The sequence below is a fragment of the Acomys russatus genome, chromosome 8 (assembly GCF_903995435.1).
Source record: "Acomys russatus chromosome 8, mAcoRus1.1, whole genome shotgun sequence".
Lineage (NCBI taxonomy): Eukaryota > Metazoa > Chordata > Mammalia > Rodentia > Muridae > Acomys > Acomys russatus.
The window spans coordinates 56,756,726-56,773,552 of record NC_067144.1 but is presented as its reverse complement, the minus strand read 5'-3'; the positions used below and the strand labels follow the sequence as shown (position 1 = coordinate 56,773,552).

Genomic DNA, 16,827 nt, shown 5'->3' with positions numbered 1-16,827 from the left:
CTACCTGTTTCTACCTCTGCAGTGCTGGGATTAAAGATTGAGTGCCACCGTGCCTGTACTTTCATATCTCTACACCTCAAATTCTACGTTGTTTCCCAAGCAGCCTTGCTGAGTTATCAGTTTTCATCCCGTCAGATGATGTCTCAGCAAGAAACAGAACCATTTGTCCGTGGCTTAAGTCTGGAAATAATTCTGGTCCATCCAGTCAGGAGATGTGCACTTTACAGGCTATGTAATAAGCCAGTAGATACATCTAAGTTCCAAGGAGCCAGTGAATAGAAAGAAAAATATCTGTCAGAAAGGTCCTCAGGTGGACTGCTTTGATCCATTTCCTTCCCTTCCCTCCACAGTCTACTCTTCTACGGAATCCCTAAACTAAGCAGAACACCAGGACGCAACTACCAAAGCTTTCAATAATCTTATATGAAAAATCCCTGTACATGGTTTTTAGGTTATTACTTAAAACATGGTTCCCTCAAGTTGTAGAATAGCACTATGAAATAAAGTATAAAAAAATATAAGACAGAAAACAAGCTTACCCCCTAAAATAATGTAGGCCTCCTACATTATTTGAATTATTACTTCAAAATGGTTTATCCTTTACTCAGTAGTGATTTAGACGGGAATCTTTGAGGATGCCTAACCTACTAGGTGAAAACTTGTGGAGAAGAGGAGTGTTTAAAAAGTTTCAAATTGCAAAGTATAAAGAGAAAAAGTAGCTCAGTAGAGGGAAACCTGATACTCCCCACGTTAACAAAGAAATCAACGTTCATATTGACTGTATTTCATTCTGACACACTGCAACCTATGACAGGATGACAACAGCTTCAAAACCTACATCCCATTATGATGAGTGACCAAACACCTCAAACAAGGAATACAGAGGAAAAGAATTGTTCTGTTAGTTGTTAAGATGCCTTTCTCACCCAGCATGGTGGTGGTGTATGCCTTTAGTCCCATAACTTGGGAGGCAGAGGTAGGAGGACCTCTGAGTTTCAGGATAACCCCAGGATGACACAGAGAAACCTTGTCTTGAACAAAACGAAAAAAAATCTATATTATCAAAGACAAAGACTGAATCTCTGCCAGAAGGAAAATCCACAAGTACTGCCACACAATGCAACAATGGAGGCTGGCTAACAATACTGCATGCCCTGCAGATGGCCGACACTACAGCATGCCCTGCAAATGGCCGACGCTGCTGCATGCCCTGCAGATGGCCGACACTGCTGCATGCCCTGCAGATGGCCGACACTGCTGCATGCCCTGCAGATGGCCAACACTGCTGCATGCCCTGCAGATGGCCAACACTGCTGCATGCCCTGTAGATGGCTAATACTGCTGCATGCTTGGCAAATGGCCGACACTGCTGCATGCTCTGCAGATGGCCGACACTGCTGCATGCTCTGCAGATGGCCGACACTGCTGCATGCCCTGCAGATGGCTGACACTGCTGCATGCCCTGCAGATGGCCGACACTGCTGCATGCCCTGCAGATGGCCGACACTGCTGCATGCCCTGCAGATGGCTGACACTGCTGCATGCCCTGCAGATGGCCAACACTGCTGCATGCCCTGCAGATGGCCGACACTGCTGCATGCCCTGCAGATGGCCAACACTGCTGCATGCCCTGCAGAGCGTCAGTGGAGTTGACACAAGAAGCAATGGAATCTGCTCAATGGATGACACTTTATTAATGTCACATTCCTGAGTGCGTTATAGTAGGGAAACATCTTTTTCCATAGAAAATACACCTGAAATGTTTAAGTGACAAAGTATAAGACGCCCAAAACAATGGTTAAATTTTTTAAAAAAGCAGCCACAAAAGTTCTTTCCATTATTGTCCCCACATCCAACATCCCATAAAAGCTCTAGAAAACCCAACCAAGGACAAAGAGCCTGCCTTCTTTAAAAACTTCTTTAAGACTTCTTCTGTTAAAGGTCTCACAGTGCAGGATATGATTTCAAGCACTCAACTTAATAAAAGTTGGAAAAATAATTTTCCGGTAGGCAAAAGCCATTTGAAAAGTGAAATTAAAGATGCATTAACTCTTTTAAAGAAAAGAGAAAAAGCAACAAAAAGAAGAAGCATTAGGACAGACGGACACTGGTTAGGCAAGAGAAGATCCCCATGTGACCTAAAAAATTTATTTCCATAAAAATTGTATTAAGAAACTAAGATGATAAAATTATCTAATAATATAATAAATATTAAAATACAAAAGGAAAGTATGTAAAGGGCAAAGAAAACCCCAACAGCTCAATGAAAGAATCAAACTGACAATCAACAGGTTGAAATAAAAAAAAAAAAACATATTCTCTTTAAACCTATCAACTCTTCTATTGATTTGTACTGAGAAAAACAGCATTAAAACTGCTAGTGGAATCAATAGCCAAGATTATAAATTAAGGCTATATGAAAATAGCACACAGAAAATTTTCTGTAATATAACAGTTTAGTGAACAAAGCATGCTAAGAAAATGTCACAGGCCTATTTGCAAGGTCCTGCGCCTGCAACCTCAACTTTTATTTACATTAGTTTTCAGAATGGCAAATTATTCAGTCAGAAAAAAAATACTGAATAATCCAAGAAAATTAGTTATTTGTAGAAATATTCATGGCTATTCTTCACAATCATGGAATAAGATAAGGAATCCAAACATCCTTGAACCAAGAAAGCCGTTGTGAAACGTTAATGGTAACAAGATGAGCCAATATGCATGGAATAATATGAAGATCAGCATTCCACCAAAGACCGGTTCCTAGACCAGTGTGCCTCCCATGATTTTATGCAAAGTGAACCCAGAAGCAGTATGAATAAAGCACACAACCTTGTATCTCAACGATGAATGCATGGCTATAAAATAACTGGGCTAGCACGGGAGCATACCAAATAACACCCAAACACATTATCGCAGACTCTGCGCCCTTCTCTAAAGACCTATTTCCCTGTGGCAGCGAAGATAGACACTCATCAACAGCACAATCAACAGTAGCAGGCAAGCAGAAACAGGGTGGACTTACATGGTTGGAACTGATATAGCTCCACAAATTTCCCCCCAAAATGAAGCAGAGGTTCAAAAGAACCACTCGGCTGACCAGTACATCAGTGAGCAGATGACAATATCTTGGTGAGCAGCTGAATACTAAGGTGATTTTTACGGAAATAGTTGGCTAATACAGAGTTCACTGGGAAATGCGTGGAGGGAAGCAGAGCCTTTAGAATTCTGCCATGTATGTTCAGTGCTTCATTTTTTTTTAATGAACAGTCAGTCTGATACATTACCCAAAAAAAGCCCTATTCTTCTATCATTTATGTTTTCACAAATTTGGACTGAAAATGAAGAGAGGGAACAAGGTGGTAGCAAACGAGGAAAGGGGAGGTAGGTGGGAGAAAAGCTAGGGACAATTTTCTTAGCTAAATTGACAAAAAGTTAGGAGAGATGGAATGCGCTGAGCAACAGAGAACATTCCCAGAGAAGCAACCTGACTGACAGAGTTGCCCTCCGCTTAGACCCACAAGCCATGCTCTCATCTCCTGTGCCTGTGTCTCTATAGCTGACGTTGCTGTTGGAATTATGATCCCAGTTTGTCTGCTAAGGTTTGCACCTTCCTGTGACAGTTAATCTTTTCCATCAGCCTGACTGGACTTAGAATCACCATGGAAACAAAATCTGGGATGTGTGTGAGAGATTTACCAGATTCAGTTAATTGAACTGGAAAGACTCACCCTCAAGGCACAGCACCATTCCATGGGCTGCGGTCCTAGTTGGAATTTGAAAAAGAAAAAGGAGGCTGAGGCACAATGGTTTCTCTGCTTTCTGACTGTGGACCGGATGTGACAAGTCAACTGCTACTCCTGCTACCATCCCTCCTCTGCAGGACGAACTGTACCTCTGAAAGCTGTAAGCCAAAATAAATGTCTTCCTTCTCTATATTTTATTGACACAGCAAGAAAAGTGACTAAGACACCTCCCACTTATCACACCTGTGGCTTGACACAGTCTCACTCCCACGAAGCACACTGTACACAGACCTCTCCTTCCATAGCAAGTTCACATGCAAAGTAGATCCACCCCAAGCCCCTACTCCTGCAGCCATTACTGAGGTCCAAGGGCCTCTTTGTATGGATTTCTTAGGTGCTTTCGAGAGAATCACGGCAGGTACTACGTGGTGTTCCCATTCCTGGGCCAAAGAGCAAACAGAATTCAACAGATTCAGTGGTTTGTGAAGGCCACAGAAATCAGTAAGCAAAGATGCCAATGCACACAACCTCCTCCTCGTTATTTTCACTGCACACTGACATCCTTCTAAAACTGCAAGATGCAGCACTTGAAAGACAAGGAAGTGAGGATTTCTAGCTCTGTGTTGAGCTTTACTTAGGTCTATATCATAAATAGCCATCTGATGCTCTTTCAATGAATAAAACCAGGGACAGTAGACCAGAATAGCAGGAGCCTCCCTATGGTTAGAAACCTCAAGAAGCATCAGCCAAGAAGCTCTCGTTCCTGGCAACCAGATAGATGAACTCACCAGAGCTTAGCTTTTCTACACATTTTACAATTATTCTGATGACATTTCAACAGCTGCAGGGACCAATACAGCCACTGCTGCAGACCTGCTCCAGTTACGGATCAGTCCAATCTTACACCAGCCTCAGAAAGCAGCACTCTCAGAAAAACCAGCCTGATGACTCTGGCTGACCCTGCAGCCATTTTCCCTCCAACCAGAAAGGGACCATAAACAGAAGGCCTGATTAACAGGAGCATTCACCTTTCACTCGCATGGAGAACAGTATCGTGAGTGGTGGGAACACCTCGCTACACATGGCCTGTGTGGATCACTTTTTGGGTGAGTCCGTCTCTGGTGCTACCAGACTTGAGACCACTGAACAAGGCTTCTCGGCCGGCAAGAGCCTTCATAACAGTTTTTATCTTTTTCTTTGTCAAGTAAGCCAAACTGCTAACACAAGGTGGCAGCAGTCACAGGTCAGGTGCACAGCTCCAGAAAGCAGCCGGGGAAAGAAAGTAAGTGAGGTGCACATTCTCAGTTTTCTGAGATAGCACCAGATAGATCAAACCCCTACCCAGATCTAGCCAAGGGACAGAACATTCTCCACAGTTAAATGGAGACTAGGGACTGACTTTCACAGGATCTCTGGTGCCCCATATTTGGCCATGTCCCTTTGTTGGGGAGGCCCAATGGCACTCGGAGAAAGGATAGCAGACTACCAAGAAGAGACCTGATACCCTAGCACCATATTCAGGGGGAGACGGTCCCTCTCAGTCACAGTCATAGGGAAGGGGGATTGGGATGAAAGTGGGCGGGAGGGAGGAATGGGAGGATGCATGGGATGGGATAGAAAATGAGATGTAATGTGACTTATTTTATTTTTCAATAAAAATGTGTTAAAAAGAAAAAAAAAAAAAGAAAGAAAGAAAGTAAGTGAGCAAAAGAGCCAAAGACAAACTGCAGTGAAGGCTCTACTCACTGGAGGGCTTCCAAGGAGACGGAAGCCTTAGGAGCCAAAATCCCAACACCCTAAGCCTGAGAGCTGTAATGCTGCTCTCAGCCAGGATCCAAACGTCCCAACACAAGAGGCCTCCGCGCTGTAACTCAGGAACTGAGGTCCCACTGTGCACAGCCCAACCAGGAGCTACCACACTACCCTGTCTTCTGGTGGCTGGTCTTTCCATTCTCTGGGGCTGAAAAAGAAGCAGCTGGTGCTCAAATTTGGACGTCATCAGTGGTTAAACTAGAACTGCAAGACTCCAATCTGCATGTTTAAAGTAAAAAGTCTCTGGTTCTAAAGCCTAGTTCTATAAGCCCTAGCCCTCTGGACTTAGAGTCTACCAGCCCAGTCCCCAGGCCCAGACTTGGTAACTTAAAGACACCATACTGAACATCAGTATAACTGCCTAGAATGCAAAACTGGGGATCGCCAGCAGCAAGAGTAGGGGGGGGGAATAAATTGTTTATTGTGCCCTTGTTATACAAAATACTGTTTTCTAAATGTTTCCACTTCATGATCTTAGCATGTGCTCTGTTCCCAAGAAGTTATTCTCACTGACGCTCCCTGAGATGTCTTCAAGAGCTTAGCACATGCAGTAACGGGAATAAAAACAGCTTTGAAGTTCCACAGCTCCTGTCTTTTCCAGATTCTCTCGACTCAGTCATTAACAATGATGGGAAAAAGTAAAACTCTGTGCAAAACCCCAGTTGTGCTAACACAAAATACTCAGATAATGATAAGGGTGGAAAAGCAACACTGACTACCATGTAGGAAAAAAACCACAGACTAACAGTTAAGCGACTCTTAAGTCAGCCATTGGGTCAATAAATAAATAAAAGGAACTCAAAGATCTCTGTCCCTTCAAAAGTAGCTGAGGGCAGCAAAATTTGAAATGTCCTCTAGAAAAAAGTCTTCAGATTTTCTAAAAATAAAAGACTCAAACCTCAAAGGCTGGCCTAGGCCCTAAGTGGCAGGCCTCTCTAAACTACCTATCACCAAAGGATTATTTCTTCTCTTACTACTCCTGTCGGGTGAGGAACTATGGATCTATTTCCTCTTCAAATGTAGACTGCATCTTCTTGATAACAGCAAACTCCCATAATGTGTCTCTCATGATAAGTACTACTTCACTGAAAGAACTTCAAATGTGGAACGTGGCCTCTGTCAGGCAAGGGGGACTTCCCCAGAACCCTCCAAGGCTTACTTAAAGCTCTCAAGGGTGGCTTAAATAAAAGCAAAGACTGTGAATTATTCTGTGAGACTAAAAAAAGTGCCATATGACTGAAGATGGCTAGGCAGCATGAATGATTACTTAAAGCTGTCAAAGGTGGCTTAAATAAAAGAAAAGATTTTTAATAATTCCGTGAGAATGAAAAAGGTATCATATGACTAAAGATGGTTAGGACCACACAGGTTTGTGGTCCTAGCACTCTGCAGGCTAAGGTGGGAGAATTTCAGGCTGAAGGCCAGCAAGGGCTGCATCAGGATTAAGGAGAGCCTGTCTCAAATAAGAAAGGAGGGAGGGAAGGAGGGAGGAAAAGGGAGGGAAAGGGAGTCAAGGCAAGGCAGGGTGGGGCAGGGTGGGGTGGGGCGGGGTGGGGAGGGAGGTCGACTGACTTTCTTTTCTGAGCTGCAGGCAAGAGGGCTGAAGTGGAGCAGAGGAAACAGACCTTTTACAAAAGTCACCAACCACAGCATGGAGGGGACCAGCTACTGGACCTGTCCTATGAGCAAATGATGCAGTTATATCGCAAAAGGCAGAGATGGCGCCTGAAGTAAAGCCCGTGGTGGAAGCAGCACTCTACTCAAGCACCTGAGAAAGGCACAGAAGGAGCAGCATCCCATGTGAAAGCCTGAAGTAGTAAAGACCACCCCCTCAAGTACATGATCCTCCTGCCAGAGATGGTAAGCAGTGTGGTGAGCCTGTACACACAGCCAGGTAGAAATCAAGCCAAAGACGATAGGCCACTATCTGGGCAAGTTCGTCCATCACCGTCTTGTACAAACAAGCTCATGAAGCAATGGCAGCCTTGGGATTGGTGCCACCCACTCCTCCTGCTTCCTGCCACTTAAATAAAGGCTCATGTTTAGTCCCTGAAATGTTTTTTTTTTTTTTTAAAGAGGGGAAAAAGAAGAAAAAAAGAAGGAAAGAAAAATAAAGAGGGGAAAGAAGAGAGTAGGGAAAGGAGGCAGAAGAGGGGACAAGAGCTGACAGCAGTGTGGACTCTGGTTAATTTGTAGAAAGCCAAAGGAAGGGTAGGTGGGAGGGGCCTGCATTCTGTCAAATCTACAGAAGCACCCAGTTGGCACGCCACTTTCTGCACACTACACCTTCGTGTTTTAAGTTCAAACCTTTCTCTCATTGGCCATATAGGAAGCAAAAAAAGGAAGGAACATCCTCATTTCCTGAAGCTTTATTTCCCTTCAAATAAAATATTCTATGATTTCACCAGGGAATGTGTGTGTGTGAGTCCTCTTCCCAGCTTTTAGCTCCCCTTTAAAATGCGAGTGGTTTGTGATCTCCAGCCTTATCCTGCACGCTCTCTTTCCCTCTCCCCTGTCATCAGGAGTCTACAGAGTGTTATTCTCTTTTCTCATGCGAAGATTTTTGTACACTTGCCATCTATGTAAGTTACAATTTTTCTTTGGGTTTGCATAAATTCTAATATAACATAGAAAAGTGAATCACCAGTTAATAAGGCCAAGTAAGGGAAGGGTTCTTTAGACCGTTACTGTGCTCGTGGTGCCTAGCAGTGTGCGGCACACAGGGGCTCAATCAGTGTTAACTAATGTTAATATGGAAGGGTTAATATTAGCACAGGTTAATTAAATTTATTTTCTTCAATTTATAACATATTTATTTATTTAAATTAAATAAGAATATTATTTAGGATTAATATAGCAGGTTTGCAAAGAGGAAATCACGGTCTCAGGGCTTGAACTCCTCCACAGGAAAGAGGGACTACGGAAATACTGAGCAAATTTTCTAACTCACAGATTCCAGAACCCAGGTACCAAGCTCACATGGTAAGAGAGCTCTCACCACCATCCTCTGCTCTCTCTAGAACTGCATTCATTTCACTCTATGACATAGGTACTGCCAATCATGCTCAAAGTGCTAAAAGGCTAAGCTGAGGCAGAGAAAACTTTTCAAAGCATATATTTAATAAAAATAAATTAACTCATTCCAAATTACAGGCGGTGGAGACCATAGAGGTAAAACAAGAAGACCCTGGGCTGCACATCCACAGCTTATTTATCTTATCCTTAAAATAAATCTTTCTTTAATACGGCCATTTGCAAGGTAGATTTTTTTTTCCACGTGCTTTCAAACCAAGCAAGGTTTAGGTAATTTATTAACTAAACTGATTTTGTCTGCCATTCTTCTGGTCTGGCGATCATTTTATTCACTTTAAGAAATAATCCCCAGAGTGATCTGCAGAGTGGTTCAGGCAATGACATATTTCCTGCAACCACCAAGTGAAGCATTTCTGTTTGGGGCTTTGCAACACTTCGGCCTCTACACAGAAATCGGACAGCCGACTTGGCTGTCTTTTACCATGTTATTTAACCTTAGAAATACCAGCAGCTCTGCATTTCACTCTCTTGCTTTAAAAAAAAATATATGATAGATAGTGCTTAAAAAATAAAAACCCAAAAACAATGTTAAGATAGCAGTTGTGTAACTCAGGGGGAAACAAACAAGAAAACAGATGACTTGATCTATAGGAAGTCACTAGCCAAGAGTAAGAAGGACACCTAGTCCTATACAAATATAAGTTTCCATCCTTCTCACCCAAGAATTCTTATCCACACCTGTCACCCAGTCCCTCAGTCCTTTCAGCAACATGCCCACAGCATTTCCTGAATTCTCCACCCCTATTAAACAGCAGATAAAATAGTTATAGGTAGAAACTGTCAACGCAGTTCTCCCAGAGAATGTGATTACACAGCACTACAACCGAAGTTCCTTTAAAAACAAAGCACATTTTGGGGCCAAATCAGAACTCTACACGAACAAACATGGTTTCTATGGGAACATCATACATAACAGCTCAAAAAAAACCAAACTGGCAACGCCTTTTAGAACATGCTCTGAGTTTAGAGTACCTACATTCTAGAAAACATGGAGGTAAACAAAATTTGGAGAATCAAGTCATATATTTCCACTTCCATATCCGTGGTTTAAGTAAAATAACCGTTTAGCTTGTTCTTGATACAAATATACTTCTCTTATCCATTTAAAATGCTAGGCATCTCTAATTTCTTTTTGTGTCTGTTTGTTATTTGTTTGGGTTTTTTGGTTTTTTTGAGACAGGGTTTCTCTGTGTAGCCCTGGTTGTCCTGGAATTCGTGGCTCAGTAGACCAGTATGGCCTTGAACTGGAGAGCTGCCTGCCTCTACCTTCCCAGTGCTGGGATTAAAGGCATGAGCCACTAGCACCCATCTCATTTCTCTATCTATATTACATTTTCATAATTAATTAATTAATTAATGCCCTTTATACTAATGAAATAAACATGCTTTAGGACCTGAGGATATGGCTCGGGGCCTAACCTTTCCAACTAAGCCTAAAGACTTGAGCTTGGGTATCCAGTAACCACGCAAAAACGTTTTTTGTGGGGGGCAATGGGAGACAGGGTTACTATGATTGAACCCAAGACCTTACAGCCGAGTGTACTACCACTAAATATGTCTTCAGTTCTGGGCCTAAAACCTAAGTACTGGAAAGGTGAAGTCAGGAGGATCTCTGGGGTAGCCTAGAGCAACCACAGAACTGCGAATCCAGGTATGGGACCTGCCTCAGAAAATTCAGTAGAAACTGATGACTCTGCATTAATCTTCTGGCCCTCACACACATGGGCACACAAAAACAATAATACAATTTTTAATGAAACACCCTTGTCGTAGCTTTGTTTCCTGTTGCTTGGGGGAAAACACCCTGTTCAAAAGCAGTGGGCAAGTTAAACCAGCAGGCACCTGAGGCAGGTAGGTGGTCATCACTGCAGTGAAAAGCAGAGAGGGCAGATGGATGCACGCATTGCTTCCACCTGGCTCACTGTGTCCACTCATACACACACCAAGTCCCAAACCCAGGGAGTAGTGTCACCCACAGTGTGTGGGTCTTTCCCATGCCAAAGTAATCAAGATGTTTCCCCCAGAGACACACCCACAGGTCAACGTGATGCAGACAGCTCCTCGCTGAGACTCTCTTCCTAGGTGGCTGTAGAATGCTGTCAAGCTGCAATGAACACGGACCAATCCAGGGTTCGAAAGAGAATTTACAAGCTGAAGTGCCTCACAATTCTTCACAGTTACAGTGTCACCAAACAATCCCTTAAAGCAAATCCAGCTTTCTGCCCTATTAAGTATAAAATGGATACTGTATGGACCAGAAATATCTTTGCCTGGGAATGCCCCAGAAGGGACTCAGCATATGTCTCCCCTACCCAGTGAGCTGTTATCACAACCTCTCCTGCACAAAGGAAATCTGAAATGCTTGAGGTTCCTACAAAAAGGACTTTTCCACTCTTCCAACGTCCTTTTGTTTTGTTTTATGTGTGGGGGCGGTGTGCAAGCTATACTAGGAACTGAATCCAGGGCCTGACACATAGCAGACAAGTGTTCTACCACTAAATTACATCTTCAGATAGTTTTAAATTTTTTTATTTATAATCATTTGTTTTACATGCATCAGTATTTTGTCTGCATGCATGTATTTGATACTACATAGGACAGAAAAAGGTGCTGAATGCCCTGGAACTGAAATTCTGAGCTGCCATGGGGTTGTTGAGAATGGAGGCCAGGTCCTGTGGAGGGCAGCAGGTATCTTTATTTATTTATTTATTTATTTATTTTGGTTTTTCGAGACAGGGTTTCTCTGTGTAGCCTTGGCCATCCTGGACTCACTTTGTAGACCAGGCTGGCCTCGAACTCACAGCGATCCGCCCGCCTCTGCCTCCCAAGTGCTGGGATTAAAGGCGTGCGCCACCATGCCCGGCTGGCAGCAGGTATCTTAAGTAGTGAGTTGTCTCTGCAGCCCCTTGGTGTCAATGTTTGAGATGGGGAGCTCACTAAGCTGCCCATGCTGATCTTCAGCTTACTCTAAACCAGGCAAGTGTCCTGCTCCTGACCAGATGGCGTTATACGACCATTCCGTGAGGCCTGTCTCCCATGTCCTAACTCTTCCTAAGGTTGTCTCTTAGGAGTCAACCCTCAGCCAGTCAGAGGAGTGGCGCACACCTGTAGTCCCACCACTCAGGGAGGCAGAAGGAGGTGGATCTCTGTGAGTTCGAAGCCAACTTGGTCTACAAAGCAGGGCTTATTTTTTCTTCTCACAGATTTAGTGTGTCTGGTTTTATGTTGATCCACTTGGACTTGAGTTTTGTGCAGGGTGATAAATAGGGGTCTATTTGCATTTTTCTACATATAGACATCAAGTTAGATAAGCACCACTTGTTGAAGACGGTATCCCCTTTTCTTCGGAATTGGGATGTAATGTGAATAAAATAAAATAAAGTCAAGCATCTGTTCTTGGTCAATTATATTAAATCTTCCTTATGCTAATCTTGGTGCTTTCTTTATGTCCTGGTTGGACCTGAGCTAGAAAATAGTCCTTAATTTTTTATTCTAACAATATATTGTTAGGGTTTCTAAGAAAATAAATCTCAAAAAATTAGGAAGATAAAATTTAATGTTATGAGAATAAATGTCTAGGGGGGAATAATCTAAGAAGGCAAGGTTTAACTCTATATGTTAAGTACTCTCTTATAGTGCTTCCTCGGCACTTATTAAAAACATGCACAGGATGAGTTTTAACTAAGGAACAGGTGATCTGGCTGAATGCAGCTGCATACTCCTGTCCCTTCGCTGGAGGCTGCAGTGATTTATCAAATGCCCCATCGCTCTAGTGATACTGGTTAGTTTTCTGGGAAGCAGCTCCCATCCTGAAGCTATCCAGACTTTCCACCAAACACCATGAGTCATCTCCTAAGGGGAGGGGAGAGGGAAGGGGGGAGGGGGGAAGGCAATTCCAAGAGTTCCCAGGGCTTCTGTGCCAGAAACCAAGGGAAAGGTCCAAACATTTGTTTGTTTGTTATTCTGCTACTTGTAGTGAACGGGAAACACCAGGTAATTTCATGTTCCTTTGTCCTTGCTCTTTTAAAATGAAAAACTTCTCGTTAATAGCTGAAACCTCTCTATGTATCTTTAACATTCGACTTCAACCCGACGTATTGTCTATTCTTCCTTTGATCCTCCCCGAGCCCTTAGTTTCTCATCGCACACGTGCAGTATGGACTCCCAACACCACAGACTACAAGCTTCTAGTGTTATTTATTTCTCACTTTGCATAAAACAAATAAGGACTATATGAAAGTATAGATATGATGCTGACTGGTCACTGTATATTTATGCAGAGAAATGGGCAGCCAATGCAAATTCAGAACTGATGAGAAGACAGCATTAAGTTTATTTTGAATATACAAACTTGGTAGCAATGATGAATATGGACTATAAAATATACAGTCTCTCAAAGAAGGAAATGACAAAGTAGGAAACAAAAAGAAATGTAAACACAGAGAACAGGTATGTTTTATCAATGCTACATTTTCCATATTGCACAGCTTCTAAGAATATTTTAAACACACACACTTTGCAGGCTCACAGAATTCCTATCCAAGAACTAAGCCATTTTGTTATTTTCTTCCTTGGTAATTCATAGGGAGTAAAACAACAGCCAAATAGAAACTTTAATTTCTGAATGTTCACTACAAGGAGAAATAAAAGACTCAGGATGCTAATGGGAAGTGTCCGTGCTGGGGCATCCTGGCACATGCTTATAAACCCAGCACTTGGGAGGCAGAGGCAAGCATATCTTTGAGGGTTCTAGGCCAGCCACACTGTGGGGAGAGGGAGAGAGAGAGAAGGGGGGGGGGAGACAGGCTCATGGAAGGAGACTGAGATGCCCAGGAAAAAGGATCTGACTCCTCCCACTCTCTTTGCCTTCTTTCCTGGCCACCCTAATGTGAGTAGCTGCCTCAGACAGTCACTCCACCATGATATACACAAGCCCAAAAGCAACAGGAGCAACCAACCAAGGGCTACAGGGGCGGGGTAAATGTTTCTCCTTTTAACTTGCTTGGTATTATTTTGTTATAACAACAGAAAACTAGCACAAGTAGAAGCTGGACTACAAAAAACAAAAACAAAAAACAAACAAACAAAAAAACCCTCTTCAAATCAGAATGAAATGCAACAAACAAAGGAGAGATGGGAATTTCACAAAAAGCAATCAGAAAGCTCTACAAACACTGGAAAAGATAAGCAAACAGTTCAGTCATGGTGGTATGGTTAAGCTGTGGCATGTCGAGAAATGAAAAAGTATGACCACAGACAAAGTTTTACCAAAATATCCACAGTCTAGGAATTAAAGAAAATGTTTTTAGCCTTGCAAAATCTACCTCCTTTCAAAAGAACTGCAGCAAAGATCACATTTAGTACAAGAAAAAACGTTCCCCATATTTAATGAGGGGCAATGCAAGAACTCCAAGTCAATATTTTTTTCAGGAGTCTCCAAAGAGTGCAATAAAACAACAGCAAGAAAAAAATAGAAGAGAGAGAGAGAGAGAGAGAGAGAGAGAGAGAGAGAAGAGGGAGAGTGAGAGCAAGAGGGAGGGATGGAGGGAGGGAGGGAGAGAGAGAATAAAACAAAGGAGGTACAGGAAAGTTATAAAGTAAGAAACTTATTAGAACTAATGAGATCATTTAGCAAGGTCATTGGATATAGGTTATGCAAAAAAAATCAATGATAATCTATCTGCCAAAAAAAAAAAACAATTAAAATGCAAACCTAAATAAGAAATGCCATCTAGAAGAGTATCAAAAAAGTTAAGTCTAAAAAGCGATATGCCAAGATCGATAGACCATATGCTATTAAGAAATTAAAATCTAAATTAATGGGAAAATGGAGCATGCTGTTGGATTAAAAGAGTCTATGCACTCAGAATTGAGCTCTATAATCAACATAATCCTACTCAAAACTCCTACCTTGCTTTTGGTCCAACTGTACAAAGAACATTAGAATTTGACATGAAAATGCAAAAACACCGAGAATGGCAAAAACATTATTTAAGCAAAAAGAATACTGTAGAACTTCCCCAGCCTATTTCAAAATACCTTCTTAAAAGATGGTATTTCTGACACTATATAGAGTAAGGATAAAGGTGAAAAACAAACTCACTCATGCACGGTCAATTTTTTCTAAAGAAATTACTGCCTTAACTCAAATATTAACGATCACCTTTACAAAAAAAAAAAAAAAAAAAAAAAAAGTGCAGCGATCGATCAAGGGAACAGCAAACCAATGACAAGTCCAACTTGAGATCCACTCCATGGGGGAGAGCCAATCCTTGTCTCTGTGAATGTCAATGCTTGCAGACAGGAGCCTAGCATAACTGCACATGCAGAGACCCACAGCCAAACAATGCCCAGGGCTCAGGGAGCTCTATGGAAGAGTGGGAGGAAGGATAAAGGGATCTACAGAGGTCAAGGACGCCACCAGACCTACAGTCAACTAACCTGGGCCCATGGGGGCTCCCAGAGAGTGAATCACCAACCCAAGAGAATGCATAGACTGGACCTAGACACCCTACACATATGTAGCAGATACACAGCGTGATCATCATGTGAGTCCCCTAGCGATGGTAGTAGGGGCTGTCTCCAACTCACTGGGAGAGGATGCACTTAGTACTGCTATGACTTGAGGTGCCAGAGCAGGTTCATACCCTTTGGGGCCTCCCTTACTCTGAGAAGGAGATAGGGGAATGGGATGGGAGGCTGTGAGGGTGGGACTGGAGGAGAGTAGGGAGGTGGCTGGGATCAGATTGTAAACTGATTAAATAAATCAATCAATAAATGGAGGGAAAGGATGCTCCAACAAGTACATATCATTATGATGTGAATCTTGAAATCCTTTCTGTTTGTAGCATATGTTAATTATACAAATTTTATAATAATTAATACATATATGAACCTTCTTATACCACAGAGCACACATACAAAGAAATTTAAATGGATTATAGTTAAACATCAAAGCTAAAATAAAACTTGAGTGAAGGAAACTGGGGGAGAATTTAATGTAATTAAAAGGACAAATCAAAAGAATAGAACATCAATATTTAGATATTTTTATTTCAAAGAAATGGGTAAGAATATTAAAAATTTGATCACATATATGAAAATGTGGGCAATATTTAAAGAATTCCTGTAACCCAAAATCAAGAAGGTAAATAACCCAGTTAACAATTTGGCAGACAGGGCCAACAAGATGGCTCAGCAGGCACAGATGCTTGTCGCTAAGCTTGATAAAACTTAAGTTCACTCCCCACATCACTAGTAAGAAGAGAGGACCACGCCTACAAATTGTCCTCGGGCCTTCTCATGTATGTATGGCACGTGTGCATCAAAACAGGCGCGAGTGCGCCCATTGAATTAAGATACATGTAAAAAGAAATATGCAAAGAGAAAGTGCCTAGGAAGTAAAGATTTTTTTTTTTAAGTGGGTGACAATAAAAGAAGTGGGAAAGGTTCTAGTTCATCAATGCCATCTTTGGATCTAAGGCTTACAGACCTCAGCTGGGCAGTGGTGGGGCACGCCTTTAATCCCAGCCATCAGGAGGCAGAGGCAGGTGGATCGCTGTAAATTCGAGGCCAGCATGGTCTACAGAATGAGTCCAGGACAGCCAAGGCCACACAGAGAAACCCTGTCTCAAAAAAAAAAAAAAAAAAAAAAAAAAAAAACCTTACAGACGTCTATCTACTCCGAGTCAAGGAAACAGTACAAGTCACAGCACCCAGAAAGCATCCAGCCTCCCTCCAGATCTGGAGAGCATGAGGTTTGCCCAAGCCAGCCCTAAAGGAAGCACGCCATAAACTAATGGTAAGTTCCAACTAGCCAATGCCCCCCCCCCCCCCCGGTCGTTCTACAGCCACACCCATAGCGCAGGACCATGTGACCAGAGAGAGCTTCTTGGTGGGTAACCCCCGAGTGCTCTCCCCATCTCACAACAGACTGTTGGCCATGGGGTACGCTGTTTTCACCTGGCCAGCAACAGCTCTCCAGGAGCTGAGGTTCACTGCTGTCCTCCCGCTATGGGCAGCCACCAAAGGCACAGACTCAGCTCTAGTTCCGCAATGCTCTCACTAGCCTGAAGCTGATGCTCCTCCACTCACTTGCAACCCGGAACTTTAGTTCAGAGTCCACGTGGTGCGGAATGTCTGCTGACTCCAAGCAAACCCGGCTGAGCTGCAGCTC

At 42.7% G+C, this 16,827-nt stretch overlaps 1 protein-coding gene across 1 annotated transcript in view; it reads right to left on the bottom strand.

Annotated features, from left to right (window-relative positions):
- Usp25 (ubiquitin specific peptidase 25) overlaps positions 1 to 16,827 on the bottom strand; it is a 108,873-nt gene that overhangs the window by 85,574 nt on the left and 6,472 nt on the right. The gene's annotated exons all lie outside the window — the stretch shown is intronic.